We start from the raw sequence: 24,105 nt of genomic DNA, 5'->3' as shown, positions 1-24,105 counted from the left end.
AGAGGAAAACCTGTGTGCTGAGGGTACAGAGTCTATGCCACTCAGCGATAACCAGGAGGCAAGGAAGAGCAATACCCTTCAATGTCAGAAGTTTTTACAGCGACTTTGTCGCTGTAGTTGTGAAGAGCACCCAATGCTAAGGAGGAACAGCCATGCACGAGCTGTCCCATGTTGGAAATCTCAAACCAGGGTGTCCATTTCCGACAGGAGCACCAGCAAGCCTTGGCAACTGCCACTGGTGTGGAGAACAAAGAAGAAGCAACGTTGGGCGCAGCATGGTCCAAGGGACTCACCACAAGCAGGAGAGTCAGAGCAGGCCCTTTGTAAGTAGGGGTGCCCACTGAAGCAGAAGAAGTACCTCAAGAGAACCCACGGGTCGAAGGCACAGGAGTCGCAAGAGGACCTTGGTCAGCTCAACAAGGAGGCCCACGTTGCAGAGTATGTAGGGAGGGTGCTGTACTAAGCCGAAAGAGAAGTCTGAGTCTGTAGCTTCTTGTAGCCTGAAGATCTCTGGATTGCAAAGACACCAAGCCTTGGCAATGGCAAGTCGACGATGTGTACAGGAGTTTGGTCCCATTGTTTCCGACGAGAGATACTGGACTCAAAATTGCAGAAAGGACAAGTCAGGCATCAAGGGAGTTGCAGACCTACCAATTGTGTTCCTTAGCCTTTCAAAGTTTGTGGGACGTCATGATCAGCAGACCAGTCAGCTTTATTGTGGTGCCTGCAGAGTAATCTCCATGGGAGATTACTTCGGATGTCCTTGATGCCCACAGGCCTGTTGAAGATCCTAGAAGAAGCACAGACACAGATGACAAAAAAGTATTGCAGAACAGCAAACCCAGTAGCAGCATGAGTCTTACTTGATGCAGTCTCGGTTCAAGGTGAAGTCCTGCGAAGTCTAAGTGTCCAGGCGGTCGAAGAGTGATATAGTTTCAGTCATGATTCTTGCCACATGACGAATCTGAAAACCCACCCACAGCTAAGTCCTGAAGTACCCTAAGGGAACAGTTGGAAAAACTCAAGAGTCCCTCCCAGAGGAGGGTATGGACAGAGGGGAGAATACTCCCATGTGCTTTGTCCAGTTTCACACCAGAGCTAGTTCAAACTGGAGTATGCAAGGAAGCATTTTTACACAATATATCCCGAGCATATCTGAATTGTGTACAAAACAGCAGTTGAATAAAATGACATATTCCAAACTCTGTGTCAATCTTCTTCTTTAATGTTCTTTTCAAATCACAAGTATCTCCTCAGACCACTAGCCAACACGTGTTTCGTCTATTTACAGCAGTCTATGCAATTAGACTTCATCAGAGCAGTCTGTCTGTTTAGGATACAATGTTACCACTTGCTTGCTCATTACAGCGACATCGTTTATAAGTATAAAATCGTTGGAAATTGATCAATTCAAACGAAGTAGTAGCACCTTGGTTAGTTTTAATGAACACGATCCACGTCAGGGCTGGTCCAACTTCCACATCCGTCTTGTTTAGGATGTTTGGAGTCACGAGCGATGCACGAGTACGGCATCTAGCAGTCTGATAGCGCTGACAAGTGCCCCTCACCCCAGCCAAATACACTAAGTTCTATCTGGTAGGTGGTCACACCTTCCTGCAACAGGAAACCTATTGTTTTACCTTTCCCTGTTCGAGCTTGTTTTAGCAGCAGGAAGGCAGAATCATGTCTGTGGTCTGCAGCAGCACCAGCTTTCTGTCAGACCATGAAAGGCTGTTACCGGGAGTAGAGAGGGGTACCCCAAGGGAACGCCCCTCCCCGAGTATATGGGATAATACATCCAACACTGGAATCAGTGTTGGGGTATACCATACATGAACTGGTACGGTGAAGCCATTATATAGTTAGATATCTTGTAATGTCTAAGGTACCCTATATGTATAAAAATAGCTGAACACACTTACAACCCATGGATAATTGACTGCAGGGTTTGTAGGGGTGTTCTGCTCAGGCAGTGGCACCCTCACACTTATAACCAAGTGCCCTGCCCTCATGACTCGAAAGCCTGCCATAGGGGTGACTTATAGGTTTTAAGTGTAGTGACCTTAGATATAAGGAAACGTATATCAGTTGTAAGAGGTGCAAGCACCGACTCACACAGGCTGCAATGGCAGGCGTGTAGTTACAGTTTAAGTGGGCTCCCATGGGTGGCACAATACATGCTGCAGCCCATGGGAGACCCCTGGTGTTCCTATGCCCTGGGTACCTTAGTACCATGTACTAGGGACTTACAAGGGTACACCAGTAGCCAATTGTGGAGGTACAACAGTACATACCATGGTTAATTTAGAGAGAAAGCACAGCGACTGGGGTACAGCAGGATTCCATTCATACTACTCAAAAACTACTGACACAAAGCAAAAAGTGGTGGTAACCATGAACGTATATCATACTTTCCTACATTGTCTCACTTCACTTCTTAAGGAAGGGGCTTAGGTGTAAATTATTACTTAATGTGTTCTTCTGACAATGTGATATTGCTAATAGCTTTTTTAATAATCAATTTTAAGTTATATTCAAATCAACTAAGCTTAATTCAGGCGATTTTCAGGACCAAAGTCATTTGAGCAGGGATAATATTTCCCTACCTTTTGAATAGTCTGACGCCCTTTAAATTGGTATCCTTTGTCTCATAGACACATCAGAAAAAGGTGTTATCCTATACTGACCACCTTTGATTAGTTTATATTCATTTTGTCTATTCAAGCCTCATTTATACCTGTAGGCATATGTCAGAAAAATATCGTAATCGCCTCCTAGTCAAAGGACCTGCTGCATCGGATTCTTTTACTTGCATAAAGCAATCTTGACATTGGTTAATACCACTGACTTTAAGAAGAGTTTTCTAATGGGTTAAAATAGAGAATGTCCTTCCTATCTTAATACAATCTGAAGGTTATTTTTTTTAAGTTTAGACTGTCAGAGAAAAGCACGTTTAATTAGGAAAAAATACATTCTATGAACGTTGTTGATTGATCACTTAAGACATCTTTATTTTGTTTTCTTATTTTGCCAAAAAATGTACTTTGTTTAGGACAGATGAACTGCAAACTTGTATCTTTTTTTACAATATCGGTGTTTGACCTACCCAAAAAAAGTATCACAAATCTTGGATCAAAAATATGAACCCTTTCTGCTGATGGAATTGCCTCTGCTTGAAGAGAGGACAGTGTGGTGTACTTCCCTCCCCTCTGGAGAGGGAGTTTTGCAGCCCCCTAGTGACATCGAGTTGCATCCTTAAAGAGTGTCTTTTTTCTGTCTTTGAGAATGCACATTCACAGGTGCACATGGGCATTGGCCAGAGCTAAAATATCACAGCTGTTTTAGACGATACCTAAGAGACAGGGGGAGATGATAGCCTGGCCTGTCCACCCTTTCATTTTCTTATTAAATTTCTCTGCAACCACTTAGACTAATCGCGTGTTGTTCCCACCCAGACATTACTCATATCAAATCCCCGTCATACTCAATCTTTAATCATCTGCTGGCCCCACCCATACGTTGAGGCGTTCTAGTTACTTAGTAAATTCTGATAGAAAAATGCTAGTTCTGAAATGACTTGGAAGTGAACTCAGCCGAACGCGGTGGCAATGAGTGCACTTCTGGAATAGTAAAGTAACCTTTTACTCTAAGGAAACTCTCAGCAATATTTAGCCTTGTCCGCTAGGAATTTTGACAGATATTTAATCCAATGGGTCACCCTTCCAGCTTAGTATTTGAAATATTGGAATGGGAGATACAAAAGTGATAAAATGCTTATTCCTTTAGGAATACATGTCTGGTCAACTGGACTAGCAGAACAAGAAGGAAAGAAAGATAGAATATTTCAGTCCTTGCTTTCTGAAAAGATCCCATGCTGCTTGGGGCAGGAAAAGTGGAAGAGCTGTTCCCTCCTCTTTCTAGAATCCTCATCGTCAATACTTGTATCAAAACTCGGGAATAGCCGTTCTTTAAGAATCCACAGGACAACTAACAACTTCATCTGCTGGTGGGCAGCTGTGTTCCAGTGTTGGCCCTTGACTAGCAGAAGCCTGGGGTAGCAGAGTCTGAGAAGGTGCAGTGACAGAGGAGACTACTTTACCAGTGGCGTATCAAGGTGAGGTGGGGGTGGGTGGAGGGGGGGGGCGGCCGCTGACCCTACCCACTCTTACCTGCAGTCGTCAGGGGGCAGCCAGCACTCAGCGATTGCACATCCAACACCCCTTCCCCCCCAGCTCTAACCTGCAGCCATGTGGGCGGGAAACGCAGGGACCGTCACGGGAGGCAAAAGATCTTGCTACGCCACTGTACTTTTCTACTTACATAAGACTTGGTTAACAGGCATACTGCAGTGACCACTATGGGGTTTGCGTTAGGTCTGGATAAAATTGTTCATTATTTCCCGTATTATACACAGAGAATTCATATAAATTACACATATTGCGTGTATTACATTTGGTCAATTCTCTACATGAAAGTTGTACTCAAATTGTGGTATCAAATATAAAAGACATGCAAGGTAAATGCACAATGCATTTTCAATGCAGTTTCTATAGTTACATAGTTAACGTTGTTAGCACAGCACATGCAGCCACAGCATGCATATTTCTACCAAGATATCGCTTGCATGACCCAGTATCCCTTGAGTAAAAATTACATGAAAATCATGAGCTGATTTCATTTCATTTCATGTCATTCAATGTTAGAAAATGCCCCTTTTTGCATGATCACCCCCACCATTTGCTGAATTTTATTGCTTTTTTAGATCTGCACACTGGGACACTGCAGTAAGTCTACAGTGAATGTGCTATGCCCCCTAAAACATGAAGAAATTGGCTAGTACCTGATTGGCATATTGAATTCTCCAACAAGGCCATAGTGTATGTTGCAGAAATACACCCATGGCATGGAAAGTTAAATGTCACCAGTTGACTGGAGCGCTTATTCTGCCCTCCACTAGTCGTCTGACAGGACAAACATAACTTCAGGCCTACTACTGTGGCCAAACTGCTGCAGTTTAAACATGCAGCTCCACCTGTTGAAAAGACCCTTTTGAAAGTGAAAAACCCTTTGTTAGATTTGGTGGTCTCTACTTGGCAGAGGTAGGTACCTTTGTCGAAATAGGGACCCTTGTGTCTAGTCAGGGTAAGGGGGTACACACCTGAAATAACCCCTGCTCACCCCCTTAGTAGCTTGGCACGAGCAGACACAGGCTTATCTCAGAGGCAGTGTGTAAAGCATTTGTGAACACATATAGTAACCCAGTGATAACACTTCAGATGGACACCACACAAGTTGTAGTATAAAAATAAGTATTTTTATATACACTTAACACAAGACCACAAACGACAAAAATCCACAGTACTGTACTAGAATTAGCTTAGTTCTCTTAAGATGTAAAATGCGCCACTTTGAGTTCAATGTACCCTAGGATGCATAATGCTATACAACGAAAGTGTTGCAGGGAAGGTGATGCGTCCATTCCTTACATGCAAGAACGGTACTGCGTCAGGTCCCTACTGATGCGTAGGGAATGCGTTGGTTCTTCTCTGCGAGGGGAGGTGATGAGTCAGTTTCTTACTGCGCTTCCATGGTGATGCGGCCCACAAAGCCGTGACGCGATGACGATCCGGTGCAATGAAGCAAAGATGGCATCTTCTCTTGGATGCGACACCATGCGTGCTGATCCGATCGCCGTGCGGAGAATCATTGATTCTTGTGTGCTGCCACAGGCCCTGCGACATGCTTCCTTGTGATGCAGCGGCATCTGATGCAACGTCAATCCTCTTCTCCGGCGATGCGAGGCGATTCGGCAACGATGTAACAGCATGCAGGGGCTACACACTTTCCCAGCGACACGAGAACAGCGGCTGCGGCTATGACACGCTTCTCTGTTGATGCGGCGGCGTCTGGTGCGATGTCGATCCTCTTCTCCGGCAATGCGAGGCGCTTTTGCGTTGTGAAGTGACTGCAGCAATTCCCGACCCGCTTCTCCTTCGTGAGTCGCTCTTCTAGCTCCTTGCAACACTCAGTCCCTCAGAAAGCCCATCACAACTGCAGGCACTTTCAAAGAACTCTTGGGGAGCTGGTGGGCGAAATCTGTTGTCCCTGAGACTTCAGCAGGAGGCAAGCTCTTTCTCAAGCCCTTTGAGATCCTTCACAAGTTGATGAAAGTATACACAAAGTTCCTCTCTCCTTTCTTTGGAAGTCAGGCAACCACTGCAGGCCAATCCCCCAAGGAGCACTTCAGCTTAGGGATAGTCTCTCCTCAGTCTCTCTGGTTCCTCTCCTCAGCAAAGGTTTCTTCTTGTTTCCCAAAAGTGATCTAAAGTTCTGGGATCTGGGTCCCCTCTTTTATACTCATTTTCTATTTGTTCTCAGAAGGCAAAGAGGCCTTTGCCTAGTCCAAACCAGTTCTGGTCAGTCCTGGAGCACTTTGTTGACAAGACTCCTTCTTTCCTTTCACAGTATAGGCCAGGGACATCAGACGCACCACAGGAGGTGATCCAGCATTGTGGAGGCAGGGCACAACCCTGCCTCCATAATCTCCCACCCATCTACATGCAGATTTCTCTATTCAGCACTGTACTGACTCACCCTGTCTCCTGGAATCTGCCAGCCCCTGTCACTCATACTCCAGACAAGGAATACACAACCTAGCAGAGGCAGGCTTGGATAGTTAGACAAGAAAATACCCACTTTATAAAAGTGGTATTTTCAAACACAGAATGTTAAAACCAACTTCACTAAAAGATGCATTTTATCATTCTGAGTTCAGGCATACTAAACTCGTACTTCTACCTAGTTCACTGAGTCAGTTAGGATTATTGGATGTAATAAGCAAACTGCCCTTTCTGGCCTATGGGGAACAGGAAGCCTTGCAATAGTGAAAAGGGAAAATGGCTGTAATTCACTGTTAGGACATGCCATACACATCAGGGCTGGTACTACCTTTTACCTACAAAGCCCCCTGCGCTTGGGTCTACCATAGGGGTGACTAATACACAGAAAAGGGAAGGTTTAGGAACTGGCAAGTGGGTGCAGTTGCCCAGTCTACATGGCACCACCGGACTGCACACAGGCTCTGCAATGGCAGACCTGAGACACACTTTTACAGACTGCTTCTGTGGATGGCACAACCAGTGCTGCAAGCCCACCAGCAGCATTGGGGTTACCAGCCCTGGGCACACTCAGTGCACTGTACTAGGGTCTGACAATTAAACCAGACCAGCCAATAATGAAGTCACCAATCCAAACATCAATTTACAATAGGGAGAGCATATGCATTTTAGCACTGATCAGAGTCATAAAACCAACAAAAACAGGTCAGATAAAATACAGGAGGAAGGCAAAACGTTCAGGGATGACCCTGCAAAAAGGGCCAAGTCCAACACCCTTCCTTTAAAATATTTTTACCCCACAGTAGACATTCTAACCCACAAGGTAGGGTGCATGATATTTAAAAATGGGACAAGTAGAAGTGTTATTTTACCATATCCCTTCAGTGACAACCCCCCAAAAAGCTATTTTCACTGTAAAAGGCTCTGGCTGATCTTTGAGAAAACCAAAGTACAGATTAAAATAATAACAATACTATCTCTAGTTTAGTACCAGCTGGAAACTGATTCAACCACTAATTTAAATAGGTGTTACATGTAAAGTTAGATTTGTATTACATAATAAGGAAAAGCAACTTACAGAAAGTTATTGTTTGTCTGCCTGAAGCTCTGAAGGCTAATTTGCATTAGCTCTCCAGCAGCTGTCTAGCCAGTGCTTGATTTTAATTAGGTATAAAAACTGCTTCTGGAGCCGATACATTGGCCTGTCTGGGGGAATGTGTTTTTCTTCTAGGTGCATGAAGTACTGGTGGATGGCCCCAGATACTTCATTAACTTAGAAAAGGCTTGCATGTTAATAGGTGAATATAATGTGAGACCAGGAGAGTCCAAATGCGTGTTTCCTCAACCAGGCTAGCTTCTAACCCAGTGGGATCTCCTAAAAAAAGTGAGTTGTGTTACGATTATGAACTTTTATCCAATTGGCATAAAAAGGAGCTGGGAGCCACTAGCTAGTGCTAATCATAAATGAGACTCACCAAGCCACCCTTCTCAGAACTCATTCTGGACCTGTGAAAGAACAAATGGACTGCAAATGATGTTTGAGGCTTCAGAAAGGCTGCATCATCTCTCATGTGTCCCAGGACAAAGAGGTGGACTCCAACAACCATTTGACTGACCTCCTGTGTGGCTACAGGGACACAACAAGCAGCAAGAGGCCTATTTCCTGAAGTGTCCACCTGACCAGTTGCAACTGGACATGGACTGGACCTGCTGGTGGCCTGTGCAAGTGCTGTTCATGAGTTTCTGGGACCCTTGACTGTATCTAACTGCACTTCAAATAACTGTGACAAAGTTGGGACTTAGGAAAACTCTAACTTCCAGCTACTGGAGGACTAGCCACAACCCACTTTGCTGGGTAGTAAAACAGGGTTTTACCACTTAGAGCTTCTCCACAGCAACAAATCCATTTTAGCAAGCCATTGGCGAAATAGGTATCAATCCTTGTAGAACTCATCATGCCCCTCTGTAGGATTCTGAACTTCGAAAGAAACGAAGGGGCTGATTATGATGGGAGCCAGAGAGCCGTCTGACCGCCATCCTGTCGGGAACAGGAACAGCGGACAGGCAGTCTGCGGTCCGGGCTGATAAAATTACAATCCGACTGCCGTGGAGGCGGTCAGAAACATGTCTCTTAGCATTGAGGCTTGTGCTGAGGCCCAAAAGAGGGGTGCAGCACAAGCATCATGCTAAGAGGCATGTTTGTAAACATTCGACACCTTGTGACAGGCACGGTGAGGTGCCTGCCCCATGGTGCAGGGATTTTTAGGGGGGAACCATAGGTAACCCCCGGAACCCATAGCTGAGGGCCAGGGGGGATCAGGGACTCGATAGGGGCCCCCAAAGTTACTTTCCGCCTGCCTTATCATGGCAGGGACAGTGATGAAATGGCAGGCGAAAAGGGACATTGTAATCGCTATGGTGATGCCTGAGCAGACATCGCCTCTATTGTAGGGATTACTGTCCCACCAACAGTCCGACGGGCTCCTTGAGCCTTTCGGATGTGAGGTGATTGGTCCTTCCGCCAGTTGCCTATGCCTGCCGCATCCTAATGCGGCGGGCGGTCCAGTAGGGGCCAATGGCAATGGGATTGCCTGATGATGGTGGTCTCACAGCCATTGTAATCAGGCCTAAGTGCCTGATTTTGACTTTTCCAGATGGAATTAGTGCTGTTGCCATGGTGGAGTACTTTAAATGGCCAGGGTACTTCGCCACCCAATATAGAGATGTCTGCCAGTCCAGTTTACATCTCTTGCATTTACAGGAAATGCCATTGTAACAATTCCTGTAAATGCATCAAAAGCGTGATGTGCAGTTCTGTCAACAAGAAGGCACCACACAGCACACTTTAATATTTATTTTTTATTGTCAGAAACAAAATTCCAAAGCAATGACACCATCACCATAGGAGGTTTCTCGCTTGGCCATTGAAAAGTTTTTACTTTTACACACTGCCTCATTTTGGGTAACGGTTTGTAAAAGTAAAAACTGGCAATATGTCTGCCCACTCTCATTCAGGGGGTGGACACATGGTCAAACCTCCGACCGCCCTTACTCTCTTGGGCAGTTGGAGGGGTATGTATATGGTGGAGACGGAGAGGTCCATCGCCTTTGCAGTGTAGTACCCGCTCTGCCACGCTCTAAATCAGGCCCTAAGTCCAAACATAGCAATTGTGAGTAGGCAAAGGTGCTAAAAGTATCCGGCCGACAAGAGGGCTTCAAAGGGTGCAAACTTTAAATTTTTGCCACTTTGAGCTTTTCACAGCAAACCAAAGGACTTCAGTTGGACTTCCTCGGATCCATCCTGCAACATTGCCCCGTTGGGGAATGTTTACTTCTTTTTCAAGTCCCAAAGTAGAATCTCTGACTGAGAAAACCCTACTTGTATCTGACCGGTTCGCCGTCTCAGTTTGCCTGAAATTGTGGCTACATAGATTATCACTAGCAAGTATCAATTTCTTAGTGCTTTTTATCTCGAATCTTCTAACATTCATATTTCCGGTACCCCGTATTGGATTTCTGTTGTTTTGGTGTCATTTTGCATGTTAAATAGTTCTTTTATATATTAAATTAAAGTGGGATTTTTACTGTATTGTATCATTTACTTTTAAACTGTTTTGATACATGCAAATAGTGCATGCATAGGGTAATAAAATACCCTAGGGTTCTAAATACTTTCCACAGTTTCTTTAGGTTAAGCCTGTCTCTTCTGTGCCATAGCGACCATAAGGAAAGCTCAGGTTTAAATTTCTGAAGCCTTTGGACCTAACAGGTTAGTGACTTTTTTACTTGTAGCAGGCTTCCATCCTCCCCAATTAATGTTTCTATTTCTTACACTCAAGATTAAAATGTTTTGCCCTGGCCTTATTTGCACCAGTTCTATGATTACTGACCACATACAGTTTTTCAATAATGCACGCGTGCACGCATGCTGGGTGATACCATCTCTCATTTTTTTGCTCCCTACTTCTGCATGAAATGAAATCATTTAAATAGCTCTTGGTTGGGCCCAGTCACCAGCTTCAGTTGAAGTGTGGGCAGTCAGGGACTGACCATGTGAAGGGGCGAGGTGTGAGTGAAACCTTAAGACGAAGCTGGCACAGTTTTCTTATTTTATTATTGAGCTTTAAACCAACTTCATTTGATTTCCATCCGATATTTTTCTGTTCTAACTAACTTTTTGGCCCTTTCGTTTGTTTTTTAAATTTGTATATTTTCATTATGTATGTTGCTTCTTTAAGTGTAATGCTATATGGATGGGTAGACGGTTTGTTGTAACAAATCATGCTTTGAATCTGAGGACTGCTTTACTACCGAGGTGTATCTGCTAAGGGTGATGCAAGGTCACCTTTATTGAAGCAGTTTGACTTAATGGAATCTTCTGTTCGCTCAGTGTGGGAAGTCAATCAAAGCTCATGTCATGACCAACGTTTTTTCCTGCAGCATATCCGTTCAAATTAAATGAACTTGCAAATTTTTGTAACGTTCCAGTTGTAACTACTAATAATAATGTTCCTCTTTAATTTGGGCTTGTAGTTATGCAATGTGAGTGAGTGAGTGAGTGAGTTGGGATTTATAAAGCGCGTAGCTACCCTAGGGCATCCCAGCGCTGACGAGACCTATATCCAGCGAAGAAGTGGGAAGGGAAGATTGAATGTTTAAGGGAAGAGCCAGGTTTTTAACTGTCTCCGAAAAGTGAGGAGGTTATGTTCTCTCCTCATGGCAAGTGGGAGGGTGTTCCACAGTTTTGGGGCGTTGTAGGAGAACAAGCGGCCGCCGGATCTGGACTTTCTTATTCTTGGGATACTGGCCAGAGCGAGAGAGTCGGATATTAATTGTCTGTTGGACTGATGAGGTTTCATCAGAGGTCTGAGAATTGGGGGGCCTTTGTCGTGCATTATCTTGTGGGAGATGCATAGGGTCTTGAAGGTATTTCGTTCTTTCACTGGGAGCCAGTGAAGGCTTTTGAGAGCTGGTTTCGCCGAGCATCTTGCTTTAGTTCCCGTTAGGATTCTGGCCGCCGCGTTCTGAGCAACCTGCAGTCTGTGAACAACTGATGCCGGGGCCCCCAGATACAAGACGTTACTGTAGTCCAGTCTGGAGTTCACCAGCCCCTGCATCAGTAGTTTCCTAGACTGGAAGGGGATCAGGTGGAGAATCTTTCGGGACATGCGGATGAGGCCAAAACAGGTGCCTGAGGTTTTTCTGGCCTGGGTTTTAAAATTAAGGTCCTGGTCCAGCCAAATGCCAAGACTTTTGACCTCGGTTTTGGGGGTTGGGGGAGTTCCCATGCATGGTGGCCAGGAGAGGTTTGTAGGGAGCTTGTTAGGGTTACCCAGGAGAAGAATCTCCGATTTGTCTCCATTTAGTTTTAGTCGAGATTCACACATCCATTGGAAGACCCTATCTAGGCACATGGCCAGGTTGTCTAGGCTATTACTCGACTGGTTGATAGAGACCACCAGCTGGGTGTCGTCGGCATACATTACTGTTTTGATGCAGAAGGGAGTAACAATGTCCTCAAGAGGGGGCATGTAAACGTTAAAAAGTGTGGGGCTCAGGGAGGAGCCCTGAGGGACCCCACACTGTAGGGGCAGGGCCTTGGACGTAGTGGTGCCATCCGACACTTGGAAGGATCTTTCTTCCAGGAAGGATTTAATCCAGGCCAGGACGGAGTCAGTGATTCCAATCAGACTTAGCCGGTGGACAAGCATAGCGTGGTCCACCGTGTCGAAGGCGGCACTCAGGTCGAGGAGGATCACTGCCACTGATCCTCCTGCATCTATGATGCTTCTAGCCTCTTCGACCACGGCTAGCAGGGCGGTGTCGGTGCCTTGTCCAGGTCTGAACCCGGTCTGGGAGTGACGTAGCAGGTGATTAGCCTCCAAGAAATTGGAAAGTTGATGGTTGGCGATACGTTCGGCCACTTTGCTGATCCCAGGGAGAAGCGAGATGGGTCTGAAGTTGGTAGGGTCCGTGGGATCTAGGTGGGGTTTTTTCAGGAGAGCTTTAACTGTGGCTTTCTTCCAGTTGGCCGGGACGGAGCCCATTTTAAAGGAGGCATTAATGAGGTTGGTGATGGATGGATGGTAGGGACGACCAGTTTTAACTTGCTGATGGGAGCTGGGTCTGAAGGGGAACCACTTTTTACAGTTTGTAAGGTGGACAGGAAAGTCTTGGTGGTAATCTGGTGAAAGGTTCGTAGGCATGGAACCTCTAGGAGGGGGGGTGAAGTAGTGGCAGTTTGTGGGGGAGTGGGGGCCGGGAGTGAGGTCAGAATTTTCTCGATTTTTTAAGAGAAAAATTCGGCCATCTGATTGCATCTGGCGCCCTCTGGGTCCGGAGGGGGTAGGGGGTCTTGAATCTTTGTGAGGAGACGTACAATGCGGTAAGTTTCCTTCGCAGAGTTGGCTTCTGCTATCTTTCCTTCAAAGAAAGAAGCCTGTTTTTTTTATAGAGTTTTTATAGAGCTTGATGGCGGCTCTGTACTCTTTTTTGCATTCCGTTGTCCAGTTTTTTCTCCATAAGCGCTCAAGTTTTTTGCATCTTTTTTTTTAGGTTTCGTAGTTCCTGGATGAACTATGGTGATTTAGCCGTTTACTTAATACTGGGGAGGGGTTTCAGTGGCAGGGTGATGTCTAGGGATTGGCTGATCCACTCGTGTAGTTGGACATCGGCTCTGGAGGGATCTGGGTCCAGTACAGGTGTGGTGGAGGAGAAGACTTGGGCCCAGGAGTTTATGTCCAAGTTTTTCCATGGGCGAGAAGGTGGTTGGGGTAGGTGTCTTTCGAGAGCCTTAACCGAGAGTTTTAGTTTGAAAGGGACTAAGAAGTGATCTGACCAGGGAAGAGGAATGGGGGACTGAACTGTCAGTCTCGTGAGATTGGAAAATACGGCGTCCAACAGATGTCCTTTGACATGAGTAGGTAGGTTGCTTTGTAGTTCGAGACTTATGGAGCCCAAATCTGCTTTAAGATCTGCAGCTGGCTTGCTAGAGGGGTTGTCAAAGTGGAGATTTAAGTCTCCCAGGATCGTGAAGTTCGGGGATAAGCAATCGAGGGAGGAGATGGATTCAATTAGGGAGTCATTAAAGCGTCGTACCGGCCCTGGTAGGCGATACACTAGTAGCCCTGAAAGGGTGGTCGAAGGCGGCTGGTGGATGGAAAAAAGAACATTTTGCAGTTTAAAATAGGGCTTTCTTTGAATTGGCAGGAGAGGTAATCTCGATATATGATCGCTATTCCCCCTCCAATACCTGCGGGTCTGTTGTGAAATTTTATGAGGTAGCCCGGTGGGAGTGTTTGGATAACGTCTGGCTCCGAACCTGACGTGAGCCAGGTTTCCGTAAGGAAGAGTACCTCTATGTCCGAGTCCGAGTGATATTTTGGTATTTTTTTCCAGCACATTAGAAAACACTGGAGATGTTGGATTCTCAAAATGCTTTAATTCTTTTCAGATTTTAATTGGGTCTAGAAGTACTTGGGTTTAGTAATTGGGTCTAGTGGTACTTTGTCGTGTAGTTTCCACTTTCTCAGTAAGAACTGCGCTTTTGCAGATGACATAAACGTAGGATGGTACCAGACAGATTCCATGCACCCCCTCAGCATATGTTGTCCCTTGTCCCACTGTTATCTCCCTAAACTTAGGTGGGAAGTGAACAGTTATGGCAACCACTGAGCATGACAACACTGCTCCCTCAGGAACCTTGTTGACAGACCAAGGCCTTTTCCCTTAGTCATTCATTCTCTCTTTCGCCCAGAGAAATATACAAAGAATACATGAAGGGATGTTCTTTAATATTTATTGATTTGTAGTGATTCTTGTATATATATATATATATTTATAAGTGTGACTGGAAACACTGGAGCTGGATTTCTCGTCAGGAGAAAAGACAGCGTCTCTCTCAGTGCGTCAAATGGGAGGGTCGGCTTCCTTCGGCACTCGCATCAGATGGGCTTTGGGTAAGTAGATAGCCGCTCTGCTCCAAACCACCGTGTGTTGCTTAAGGCAGATGTTGGTATATTTATACCTGGAAGGTGCCGAGTTTGACGTAAGGTTGGACATAAGACGTCACTAAGAACTGGCAGTTCTTTCAGGACTCTCAGGGATTCTAGGACAAATCAAAACAGAAGCAGGGGGAATTCCCGGGCTGCTGGAGGCTTGGTTTGTTTAAAGAACGTGTTATACTTTCTAGGAGACTAAGGAAGTAGCCTTGCTGTATTTGGACTGCATTGGCTATGACTAAATATGGATATGATTCTTATGCCTTTATAAGGATATGATTTGTTATAACCACATAAGGGCATGAATCGGGAATATTTAATTAGGGTCCTAGATACGTTCACAACAGTAGTAGCAGAAATTGCACCAGACAAGTTCTAATTACCAATACAATAAAAAATACCACCTAGGAGGACATAAAAGTCCCATCCGAATTCTAAATCAGACTAAAAGTTACGAAAGCACAGAACAGCACTAAGGTCCTTTGCGACTGTAAGTAAAAGGTGTTGAATCTGGTATTTTTTTTGCAAGGAGAGCAACTTGTGTGAGCAGCCAAAAAGTCTGTATATTTTCATTCAAATTTGCTTCTACTTTTCTATCCTTAAAGCCCTGAAGAGAGTCAAGGGGTGCAATATTTAGCTGTGGGGCAAATCCCTTCACAGTTTTCTATGTGGATATGAGGAAATACATGCACATTCTGTATTTATCGTACAGAGAATAGGGTGGGGGGTGACAGGTCTGGAGTCAAAATGAACCCCTTAGAAATAATCACATATCATTTATTTCAGCAGCTAGGAGATGTATTACTGTGCAAATCCATGCTAAAATCAAAATTAGTGGGAAAAGAACTTGAGAAGTGCAGCTGTTTATGTAAGGTCATATTTCCTCAAGGTATGCCTCGTATGTCAGTGGCTACTGTCACATAATCTCTCAAGGAAGCAGAAGACATTCCCATGGCAACACAATTCATTTCCCATATAGATCTAGCTGCCTCTTGAAAGGGAGGTGTGCAATTTCAGTGGCTGAAGAACTGAATACAATGATGCTGGTTTTTAGCATTGAGAAATGGAAACCGAAATCATTTTTGTTCCCGGAGAACCGAGAAGACATCCTTGACCTCGTCACTAAAGCTCCTACAAAATTAATTTCTTTCCCCAAAAATTTGAAGCATTTACAGGCAGCTGCTTTTTTTCTTGTGAATTGATTTATTTGTTGTAGCAATGCGCACTCCCACAAGGGCAACTACTCTCCACCGCAGACCCTATGCAAAAACCTCTTAAATTCAAATTTGCATTCAATTACCACTGCCTCTATTTCTGCAAGTGTCACCCCTTCCAAGGACGGTTACTGTCGCATCTGGCATCTCTCTATAGATGTTAACTAGCATTTCAATACTTAAGACACATGGAAGCATATTTACAAGAATTGTGGAGCAGTGCAGCTAGGCACTTTGCTACACTGCCCTGCATCACGGAGAAAGGGCAGGAATGCACTGTGTTTATCCAGTACGGGGCATTCCTGTTCTTTCCCCCTGTTCTGGTACCTGTTCAGCAGGCTAGCACCAACGTAGGTACCCAAGGGTTTCTGTGTTGTAGGCAGGAATGTTTTTGTTTTTTGTGCAGGAACGGGCACGTTCTCATTGTTGTGTTTCTCCTAAGAAGGGATATCTCTTTGGCTCATTCCCAGGCTTCCCAGGTTTGGTAAACATTGGAATGCGTTAAAAACAATGGGATTTGTGTGGGAACGCCCACCATAATGCCCATGGAACTCCTCCCTTGCTCAGAGAATTGCAACACAGTGATTTGAGCTGGGATGCATTACTCTATACTTTTAAAGCCATTCACAACAACGCAAAGTGGCTTGCGTGGCGCAAGCATGATGCAAAACTCTCATAAATATGTTCATGAAAGTGAATGCAGACAACTAACCGGTAGGCAATTGATTGCAGTGCAGCTAGCAACAGGAGCTATACATTGCCTTTAGAAGAAGCAAATTGATATTCAATTGCCAAGGTTGCCTGACAGCAAAATTTGTCAAGGGCCACCACAATTCAAGGGCCCCCTAAGACAGTGAACAATTTCTCTATCTCATTTCTGTCTGTTTCTAAGGGCCCAATTACGATCTCGGTTGGAAAGCCTCTGATCTTAGGTCGGAGACTTTCCGACAGAGATCGTCGGTTTCACTTCCGATCGCCTAATTATAATTTAGGCAGTCGAAGTGAAACCAGCCGGTCATTCTGTCTCATTCTGACAGGCTCCTTGAGCCTTTCCACCAGAAGGTACTGGCACTGACCTCCTAGAAAGATTGAACAATCACACACCCCACACTGAAAGCAGGGGTAATGCTGGACCCATTCTTAATGCCTAGCAACAGAATCAGATACAGCCACACCTCGGAACTTACCTGGTTGGAGCAGTCTATCATATACTTCACCCTCGCTGGCCCGCACCCGACAGACAAAATGCCTCCGGTTGGAAATGGCCCTTTTTGAAGGGTTTTCCCCAAACTTTTTGCTTTTTCCTCCCTTGTTTTTCCTGACCTGTGGTTGTTGGCAATAGGACTCTGAGCACTTTACCACTGCTGATCAGTGCTAAAGTGCATATGCTATCCCTGTAAATTGTTATTGTGATTGGTTATCCACGATTGGCATGTTTGTTTTACCAGTAGGTCCCTAGTGAAGTGCACTGTGTGTGCCAGGGCTGATAATTCGAATGCTACTAGTGGACCAGCAGCACTGATTGTGCCACCCACATGGGTAGCCCTAAAACCGTGGCTCAGGCCTGCCACTGCAGTGCCTATGCGCAGTCTGTGTACTGCCATGTTGTCCTGGCCAGTGTACACAATGACCAGGCCTGACCCTTCCCTTTTCTTACACATTGGACACCTCTATGGTAGGCCCAAGGTACCCCCCTGGCCAGGGTGCAGTGTATGTGAAAGGTCAGACATGAACTAGTGTGGGTGACATGTCCTGATAGTGAAATACTGCCAATTTCGTTTTTTACTATTGAACGACCATCTTGCCCATAGGATAGAATGGGGAATGCTGTGTCCCATGTGTACCTGCATATTTCCCCATAGGAGCAAGATGGGAATCTGAAGTCTGGTATCCCTGAACTCAGAATTTGATAACACATCTGTTAGGAAAGATGGTTTCTAAATTCTGTGTTTGAAAATAGCACTTTTAGAAAGTGGCTATTTTCCTGTTCAGCCTTTCTGTGTTCCTCTGCCTGTTTGTGTATTGACTGTTTGGTTTGTGAGTGACAGGGGTTGGGGGTGGCTGCAGGAGGCTGGGGAGTCAGCACTAGGCTGAATAGACCTATCTACACTTAGAGTGGTGGGAGGGGTTGCAACTGGGTCTGAATAGGACTGTGCCTGCCTTCCACAATGCTGGCTCCACATCCTGCAGTGTGTTTAATAGCCCTGTCCCACACTCACAAAGGAAGAAGACATGCCCTGGCAGAGGGCACCACAAACTGGTTGGGACTGGACCCTGGACCCCTCACACATGGAGAACAAAGCTTTTGGGGTATAAAAGTAAGACCTGAAACCCCTGTAATTTAGACTTGTTTGGAACCAAGGACGAACCGCTGCCCAAGAAGATCACCCAAAGAAACTGAGAAGTGCTGCCCTTGCTGTGTGTTCTGGGAATGGCCTGCTGACCAAGGGCCTGATGAGAGCTGCCCTCCTGTTGGGAACACAGGGAAATCAAGATTCCCAGAAAAAGACCTTTATTGCAAGCTGAGAGTGTGTTGGGGTGCACAGTCGGTACCTGTGGGTGGTCTGTTCTTCGATGTGCAGTAGGCACACAAGGGAAGCCATGACGAGAAACATGCACTGAGGGCCGGTATCTCTTCACCACCGCCCCCCGTTTGCCAAGCGTGCTGTGTAACCTCCCTTTGTCTTCACCGCCGCTTCTTGAGTCAACAGCCCGAGGCCAGGTTCGCTGTGGAGAGAGGAGTCGCGGTAACACTTCACCGACGCTGGCCCAAGGTCCACTGATGTTAACGCTGTGCCACACTGGGATTGACCCCTGCCTCCAGTGATTCCCTCATCGTCATTGGAGGGCCGCGCTGGGATTGATTACAGCCACCCAGGAGTTCCACAGCATCCCTGGCATGCGGTGCTCCCATTGGTCCTATCCCGAGGGCTTCCTCACGTCCTGCCCAGAAGAGAGGAGCTGAACCTGTGGCCGGGGAGCGTGACGAAAAAGGCTTCCCCCTAGAGGGCTTCCCCCTCGTACTGTCCAGCGGAAAGAGCAGAGACGACGAGGCAAACCACCCCAGGTAACCGCTCAGACTCCGGTCTAGTGTTGTGTGTGTCATTACCTGGGTGGGTGGCAGAGAGGCAGTGTCCCAGTCAGTGGAGCCTCCACACCCGGTCCTTCCCAAGGGCCCGTCCCAGCACAACAGACGTGCTGCGGTATCGGGGCCCACTATAAGGAGTTGGACAATTCTTCGTAATCTGGAAAGCATCGTTTTCTTGGCTACACATACAGCGGGGGAATCTTGTGGTGTAAACCAATCTTGAGTGCAACATGTTTTGCTACGAGAGCAGCTGGACATATCGACGTCCGTGAAAGGCAGCGTTCTTTCCTACGAGTGCCGCATTCTTTTTGGGCTACCAGTACAGCGGGGGCATTGTTGGGATAAACACAACAGTGAAGGCAGCATTTCAGCAAGAATGCCATAATTAGCCCAACCTGATCGTAGTGTGGGCGAGGCCCGGCGCACAAGGTGCAAGTGCCCACTGTTGGGAGGAGCTCATTTTTACAGATACTTTCCCCACGTTGGAAGAGAGAGTTTGCAGCCATACTGACTCTACAAGTACCTTTATTTTTACCAGTACAGTTATTTTTACAAGAGCATTCCAAACAACACTTCTAAAGAAACAGCTATTATGGTACATGTTGATTCATGTTGTTTTGATCTTGCCTAAATCAGATAAAGATAATACTATTTTTATAAATACCTGTGTGGTGTCAATTTGTGGTGTTTTACAGTATTATTGTGGGTGTTGGTGCAAATACTTTACACATGGCCTTGGGGATAAGCCTGTCTGCTCGTGCCATGCTACCAAGGGGGTGAGCAGGGGTTATCAACAATGTGGGTTTCCCCCTTACCCTGACTAGAGTGGTGGTTTCTGCCTGTCTTCGGTGCAAGCCTCAGCCAACCAGAAATCCTATTTCTAACACCTCCTCTGTAGACGGTTCAAAGTCACCCAGCAACAATGGACTGATGACCTCAGCACCACACAACCCATAGACAGCAAGCAGTGCAGTACTTCAACCGCTGGTTGCCCACCGCCACCAACCAAGTCACACCTACCACTCCCAGCCAAAACACACAGACCCATCACATAAGCCAGCGGGCACACTCTGGAACTCAGTACAACAAAACACAGGTGCAAACAACTCGAAATAAGATGGCACACCAGCAAGAACCCCACTGGAGAACTACCTTCAAATCAGCCCTCAATGACTACCACTGACATTACAAAGCAGCAGAAAAAGAGTCCCTGACCCACCAGATCGAGAACAGTGGCAATCAAGCCAAAGAAATCTTCACCTTCATCAGAGAATTCACCTGCCCATCGGCCACCGCAAAAGCAAACATCATAGGAACTCTAAAACGCCCTAGCTGACCACTGAACAAAATAGCATTTATCTACAAAAACTTCAATCCACAGCCCTCCAACCGCCTCAGTCTATGGTTTACCACCTCCGCTGACCACTCACTCCCCACATAGGAATAAGTCAGCACACCATACACAACTACTCTTGTGAACTTCATCCACTCTGGGGCACCCACCGAGCCCCGCCCCCACCAACTCTTCAACATCAGAAAAGAGGAGATCAGATGCCACCTCCCCACCATTCTCAACAACTCCATAACCACAGCCTTCTTCACCAATTCCTGGAAACATGCTGAGGTCAGACCCCTCCTCAAGAAGCTCTCAGCTGGCCCCAGTAAACTCTAGAAATAACGTCCCATCTCACTACTCCAGGTCCCCACCAAGGTCCTGGAGAAGGCCTTCAGCCTCCAACTTACAGAACACCTGTAGGGGAAGCAACCGATTAGACTGATCCCAATCAATATTCTGAGCCAACCACAGCACTGAGGCAGCTCTAATCACCGCAGCAGATGACATCTGCCCCCTGCTAGACAGGGGAGAATCAGCCGCTCTGATCCTACACGACCGCTCAGCTGTTTTCGACATGGTCTCACACAAAACACTCATCGATCATCAACACCTCCCCAAGAGAGCCCACATCACCCACCACCTGAAAGCCCTCCACTGGTTCCCTGCCTACAAAAGATGCTATTTCAAGCTTCTGACCCACGCATGCAAAGCCCTCCACAACCAAGGACCCACCTACATGAACCACTCCCTTCAGTCTACCAACCACCTAGAACCCCCTCTACTAACCTCGCCCTTGCACAGACCCCTCGCATATGGCACCAGAGGACGCTTCTTCTCCCATCTCGCCACTAAGACCTGATACACTCCCCCCTTTCACCTACCCACTGCATTCTCACTGATCGACTTCAGGAAGGGGCTCAAGACCTGGTTCTTCGACTAAAACTGCAGGTAGTCCCTGAAGACCCTTCCCTGTGACAACCATCTCTCTACAAATATTACTTGATTGATCCTCCTTAAAGATTTAAGTGTTGCAAAACAGCTTGTAAACGTTGCTTTAACTTGAGGTTCAAAAGAAACATTTGAATCGATCATATATAAACTTTATTTGGCAATCTAGCCATAAAAGATAAACAAAAAACGGAATTACCCATACTTTACAGTCAATTTGATATGATAGAAAAGTTCATAGCAAATAAGATTTCACTATAAAAAAAGTTTCTTAAAAGTACAATAACATTTCCCAAATACAAAAATACAGTTGTAAAAGTTATCAACAGAGACTGAAAAAAAATATCTCTTCCTAATGCTTAAAGACCCTCTGATACAGCTAATCAGTGCTTGGTAAATCCATGGCGAGTTTAAATGCTGTAGGAATATGAAACCCTTCTTTTATGAGTTGAAATGTAGGGGTGCAAAGGGAGGATTGACAATCAAAAGTCTCACAGGTTTGTAGAGCATGCAAAAGATCATAAAGGGCAATGTGCTTTGCCGTAAATTGTTCTCAAAAGGACATGGCGGTTCATTTTCTAACCATGCACATTGCTGTGGAAAAGCTACAGGTAAATGCAATGACCCCAGTTGTAGCCTGGTCAGACAAAACCTATATTGGTCACACAGAATGTGAGTAAGGTAAAATTCCAACTCATGACTAGGTGATAACAATGATTATTACCCAAACAGAAAACTAGATGGAACTTCTGCCTGAGAGTAAGCTGCGCATGATCATATAAAAACAGACTTCATCGGGCTCTAACCAAGACGGGGTTTTGATCAGGATTGTTAAAGACCTCCGGGGCTCCCAGTCTAATAAAATTGCTCTCAGCATATCCCAGCCAAGGAATCTTATTTAATTTGGCCAAGGCTAGGCAGTCCAAAAGAATGCTTTTAGGGAGACCAGGCTCAGGAATGTGCCAACTTTTCAACCATAATAACAATGGGGCTAGTTGAAGAGCACCTTCCAAATACTTTGAGCCCACTTTCGATTGACAAAAAAACGGTAGGCAAACCCAGTGGCAACATAAGTGATCTGCAAAAAAACTATTTTCAGCTTTTTGGAATCTAGAGTAATTACCATACCCCCACACTCCTGCTCCATAGGTGACAATTGAGCACATTTAGCCTTGTACACAGTAATCATCTCCTTCATTGGTCAATGGCCTACCTTGGAGACAAAGTGCTAAACAGCTTTCACTGATCTAGTAATTTGATGCAACATCAACACTGGCAGAGATTCCCAATTTAATTGTGAATCGATAGGGAGCCCCAGGTACTTTTGTAGCAGGGGCGCCCTCTGTAAACTGTATCTTGATTTTAGTTCCCTTTTGCCCTCAAACCATTACAAAGGACTTTTGCTGATTGATGTTCAGATCTAAAGCTGCCATTAATTCAACAGGAGTGTCCAAATTTGACACCTAGTTTTCTTACAGTCAAAAAGGGAGTAGGAGGAGACCCCAACTCAGATGTCCACCAACTGCATGCATCAGGGGAACATTTAGTTACCCCCAAAAAATCTCAGAGATGAGAGCTTCTACATCATGCACCTGAAACAACAGAAGGAACTGAGTATGATCATCGTAAGAAATCATACATAATCCTCAAGATTCAACAAGGCTCGCTAAAGGCTCTAAGTAAACATTGAAGAGGGTGGGACTCAGCGCAGAGCCCTGAGGATCCCCACACTCACGTGGTGTTGAGGAGGAAGCAAAAGGAGCTAGAAATACAGTTTGTGTCCTATCTTCAATACAAGATTTAAACCAGGCAAAGGCCTTTCCTTGGATTCCAATTTTTAGAAAAATAGAATGAGAAACCTTTTCAAACGTTGAAGATAAATTCAGTAAAACCACCATTGCAGAGGAATTCTGATCAAGATTGTCCGTAATAAACTCTGTAAACTCTAGCAAGACAGATACAGTGCTAAAGCCTGACAAAAAACCAGATTATGAATCATGTAACAGGTTATTTAATTTTGTTGTGTACTAACTAGCATTTTTGCAAGCGTGGGCAAAGTTGAGTCTCAAGTTACTTAAAATGTTAGGGCCCGCAATAGGTTTCTTTAGCAAAGGGAGCAGCAGTGCCTGTTTCCAACTCCTTGAAACTATAGCAGACTTGAAGGAGGTATTCATAATTTTATTCAGAATAGGGTAAACAAGAGTGGTGTCCATTTTTACATTCAAGCAATTGAGTAGTTGTCATCCAAAGATATGGGGTTAAAGCAAGTAAGGAGAGGGCCATAGGACGAACTGAGCTCTATTACATGAGGGATTGCACTGTGAATTTGAAACTGATCATTAAATATTTGAATCTACTTAAAAAAAAAATAGTCGGAGAAGTCCTCGCATATCCTAACTGAAGGGGTAAGTTTATTTTGTAAGGCACTGGGGAAAGAAAATAACTTACAATTTTAAAACGTTCCCACTGCTTATAAGAAGCAGAAGCAATTGTGGAGGAAATAAACTCCTTGTGGCCCTTCGAATGGATTTACAAAACGTAATCAGGGCAGGGGCGTAGCTAGAGCTTGTGGCGCCCGGGGCTCTCCTTCATATTGCCGCCCCCTCCCCTCGGGGGTGCTGGGGAAAAAGGACGGCGAGCACCTGAAAGAGGTCCGAGGGACACGTAGTATCATCGCTAATAGTTACCTCGATCATGCAAGTTACATGCACATACATGACACAGTCCAGGGCTAGACAGACCCCGTCCCCAAAATAGTGCCGCCTGGGACGGACCGCCCCCACCTAGCTATGCCGCTGAAGGAAAAGCAGAAGGAAACCCAAAACTTACATCAGTTCTACCTACCCTGTTTGAGACATCTCACTCGTAACAACACAGCTTGTGCAGGACCCTTGTTCCCTGT

General features: G+C 45.6%; 1 protein-coding gene across 1 annotated transcript in view; it reads left to right on the top strand.

The window, feature by feature from the left end:
* GALNT17 (polypeptide N-acetylgalactosaminyltransferase 17) overlaps positions 1-24,105 on the top strand; it is a 1,810,367-nt gene that overhangs the window by 893,549 nt on the left and 892,713 nt on the right. The window lies entirely within an intron of this gene.

Source organism: Lissotriton vulgaris, chromosome 2_1, assembly GCF_964263255.1.
Source record: "Lissotriton vulgaris chromosome 2_1, aLisVul1.2, whole genome shotgun sequence".
NCBI classification, from domain to species: Eukaryota; Metazoa; Chordata; class Amphibia; order Caudata; family Salamandridae; genus Lissotriton; species Lissotriton vulgaris.
This window is presented reverse-complemented; position numbering and strand designations above follow the sequence as displayed.